Genomic DNA, 4,268 nt, shown 5'->3' with positions numbered 1-4,268 from the left:
TGTTATTTGCGCAATTTGGTATTATTGTTCTATCTTATTAACTAGTTCGGAAACATATATAAATTTTTGGCTTAATATAAGGCTTATGATTGTAGGTATTATTGAAAATTATAAAACGTTTGTCTTCTCGTCTAGATTTTTAGTAATTCAGTAATTAGTAATTTTCCCTTGTTAAATTTGTATAAATCGGAAAATTTATGTATCGGAAACATAATTTGAAATTAACATATTTAATAGATAATAATGTCGTAGTTAATATAAAAATATAAAAACTTTGTATTCGCGACCAGTTTTTGAATTATAAAGTAATTTAGGTAATTAAGATAGCATAAGGAAGTATAGCAGCAAGTAGCCCCAAACTGTTAGGAGCGAGTTATGAGAGGTACTGCGTCGGGTAAGAGACAGAGGAGACGGCATGGCTCACTCTGCGGGGAGAGGGGAAGGAGTCCGGAGGCACGGAAAGGGTGCTCCGGGAATTAATTGTTTGAATTGGTAGGGATTTTTGTGAAAATTAGAATTGTTTTGTGAATTGATTGAGAGTGTGAATGTTCGTCAATAAATTGTGCTGAAGATAAAGTCCTGATTTGTGTATAAGAGGGTTTATTATAAAGTTTGGAATTGAGGACAAGCAGATTAGTGTGAGAGGTAGTTATCATTCCCTTCATCAAACTCGAACTGTAACACGGCACAGTCAACATACGGCGACTTCTTGCAGACGGGTAGTTTGCATGGATAGTTTCCAGTGGGTGAGGTTCCGCGATCCCACAATCAACTCGATCATATGATTTAGTTAATGTGCCATTTAAATTTAAAAGGATGGGGTAAAATGAGATCCATTATACAAAAAACTTCGAGACAGTATTTATTATTAAAAAATTACGACACAGTTCTCTCAATTTCACAAATAAGGCATAGTTAAATATTTAAAGTTCAATACATCACAAATTTATCACTAATATTGCTAGAAAATTATGCACTAACAACTTTTCATGCTGTACTTATTCACTTTAAACTTGCATAATTAACTTAAGTACATAAATGGGCATTATTTGCATTTTGTTAAATACTGAACTGATAATATCACTTATCGAAGAATCATCTCACCACCCTGTTTCCCTAACCAGATAAATACCTTGCTAAAAATCTTACTACACTTTATCATTTTACAACTTGCATTACATTTTTTGTGACCACATCACACACCGAGTATTTCACAATATCACAACAATTCATAAATTTTCTCCCTCATACAATTATCTATGTTTACAATCACACTATTATTAAAACTAGTAAAAGATTGCTCTCTTCATCGGAATTCTTCGGTATCGTACAAACGCAAATTAATTTCAAACCAATTTCTCGCTAAACGGAATCCCGTATCTTCCTAGATCGCAAAACGTTGAAATTTTAAGCGGACTGGATCTGCAAAAGAAATACAAATTTAAAATCCAATCTTATTTTCCAACCGGTTTTTAAAGTGTTTAAATTAAAAGGATAATATATAATTTTTCTGAATTTTTCCTCTATCGCTTGTCATCTTATCATAATTTCGAGCTTGATCGGTCCATGAAATTTTCTGTAAAACAGTCTCTCATACAGGGAAATGAGTGGTTTGTGAATGTATTCGATATCTTTTCACGCCGTTTTTTTGAAATCCTTCTTCCTTCTCTTGACCCTTGGATAAGCAGTATGGTCGTTGAGGATACTGGGAAAGTTACAATGCCCCCGGAGGTGTAGTGGTTGGGGGGAGCGGTCTCCATAAACTAGTAGAAATTTAGAAATAAAATCGCAAATTAAATTCCATTAACGTCGGTTATATATTATTATTTAGCTCGCATCCTTGACCTGAATGTATCCATCCTTCATTCTCATGGCAGGCTTATCTGGCAATTTAAATCCGTCATCTTCATCCAATTGGGGTTTGATGTTCGCAATCAATTCCGTATTTGAGGTCACACCCATCCCAAAGATGACCAATTCACAGTTTACTTGCCTCTTCTATAACGTTTTGACCTTCCAAACTTCTTTCTTGGCATTCCTATAAATCTTCATCCTGTCGGACCCAATGAAACGCACATTTCGACCACATTTCTTCAAAACGTGTTGCTGAAGTACGCGCCCGACCGAGTCGTCACGAGTGATTCCGAACAGATGTTTACTCCGATGGATGATGTAAACAAATCCCACGACCGTCTTTCGAGGGGAATTTTCCTTGACACGGCGCGAGTACTTGTTGCCAAGGTCGGTGCCAATTATTCCGTTTGTGGTTGGGAGAGTGATGCGGGGTCTAAAGAAGAGAAATTTAGTTACAATTGTAGAATGTATTTAAAATTTCGCGCATACTTAATTCTGACACCGTTTGGCATAAATTGCAAAAACAGATTTCATTTCGCAATATTTTAACTTTAATACAAATTTACTCTAGCAAAACTGTACCCGACTTTATTTATACTGACAAAAATTTTGAAATAACTGTCATTAATTTTGCAAATTTTAACTCACTTGATTCCTGTCGCCATTAAAATCTCGTGATATTCGAGCAGCTCGTCCTTCTCGTCGACCATATTTTTTTGTCATTCAACATCCAACGAGGTTACAGTCGCACTCAGCATGACCTCCGTTTGCGCCTTCTACATTTATAAAAACTGCATACAAAAAGTTTTAAAAACTTCTTGAGAATTTTACTTCAAAAATGGTATTCAAATCTGCACAATCTATTCCACCCACCTGAAACCAAATATGATCCCTCAACTTAATCTTGCCCCATTCAATCCCCAACGATTTGCTTATCTTGGTCCAATCATAGGTGGTCATTACGATCCGCTCGTCCCATTCGACTTCGCCCAACGTTTTACCTCCACGACCTGAATAAATAAATATGCCTGCTTATCATCATTATACAGAAATGAGATCAACATTTTAATAATGGCTTACCTGCTCCAAAAATGATGTAAATGTCTTTCGGATTCTTATGCCCGCAAAGTCGGTCTGGCCGATATTGTTCGGATAAACGGTCAATTTTCTGGTACGTTTCACGGGGCACGTACGAATGCAATCGAGTCATTGGTAGTCTTCGATGTCACGTCACCTGTAAAATAAATAAATACGCCGGAGTTATTAATGTGCAAAATCGTTACACAATTAGTGTCTGGCTTGCAGATTTTTTTTGCAACTTTAGATTTTACACGGTTCCAACTCCCACTTATAGCTTATAATTGTTAACAATTATTAATACTATTATTAATAACTGTCCGCACATATGTTACCTGTAAAATAACACCTAAATTTATTAACATGTGCTAAATTTTACATATTTTGCAAAATTGAGTCTGTGTCAAAAAAACCTCTACTTTCTAGTCTTTGATTAATTATTAATTAATTAACTTGCCCCTCCACCCTGTAAACGAAGAAGATAATTATATTCCAAAATTTATTTTTAACTATAATTTAGCCAAAATTTGAAAGTAGAAAAGAAATAAGAATGAAAATACAATCACCTCACAATTATCAACTCGATCATATGATTTAGTTAACGTGCCATTTAAATTTAAAATGATGGGGCACCGTGCGACCCGCTGTATAAAATAATTGACCAAATTTTTAAGGCGTATATATTATTAGGAAATTATGACAAGTTAAGGCTTATCTGATAGGTTTCAAATTTTACTCCGTTTGGATTCCAGTAGATAATTAACCTTGAAAATTATACTAAAGTTGAAACTTGGTGTGACAAATTGTGTAGAAATATTTTGCAGTTTTGTTTCTAAAAAATACAACACTGAATCATGACATTAATTTATAACCTCTAGAAAACTTTTCACCCATAAATACATTTCCGGAAAGATTTATTTTAAATTCTAACAACGCAACTAGGTATCATAATAATATTAATTAATACTTATAAACACGCTTCTAATTCTAGATAAGTATCATTTTGTGCCAATTGCTATACTACAGACTAAAAATATCTTTCTTGATTGGTCCCTTCTTTCCTTGTCTTGAATTCATATGCACCATAAATTATGGTCCATAATTGATTGAAGTATTTAAAGCCTAGTATGTCACAAATTTAAATAATATCATCATTTCTATATAATTAAGCACTAACAACTCTCTTTGGTATGAAACCTTGCATAATTAAGTACAAGTGACAAGACCTGGTGAGATATCATTATTTGCATTTTGTCAAATACTGAATTGATAATATTACTTATCGAAGACTCACCTTATCACCCCATTCTTCTATGCACTTTTCTACAACCTTACCA

At 34.1% G+C, this 4,268-nt stretch overlaps 1 long non-coding RNA gene across 1 annotated transcript; it reads right to left on the bottom strand.

Annotated features, from left to right (window-relative positions):
* Window positions 1-849: 849 nt before the first annotated feature.
* LOC118438639 lies at window positions 850-3,540 on the bottom strand. Its single transcript, XR_004836961.1, has 5 exons — window positions 3,498-3,540; window positions 2,935-3,088; window positions 2,728-2,864; window positions 2,503-2,645; window positions 850-2,287 (listed from the first exon to the last, which is right to left on the bottom strand). It is a non-coding gene; the product is annotated as an uncharacterized LOC118438639 (long non-coding RNA).
* Window positions 3,541-4,268: the final 728 nt, after the last annotated feature.

This window comes from Folsomia candida, unplaced genomic scaffold, assembly GCF_002217175.1.
Source record: "Folsomia candida strain VU population unplaced genomic scaffold, ASM221717v1 Fcan01_Sc023, whole genome shotgun sequence".
Classification (NCBI taxonomy): domain Eukaryota; kingdom Metazoa; phylum Arthropoda; class Collembola; order Entomobryomorpha; family Isotomidae; genus Folsomia; species Folsomia candida.
The sequence above is the reverse complement of the archived record's forward strand: the minus strand, read 5'-3'. Positions and strand labels throughout refer to the sequence as shown.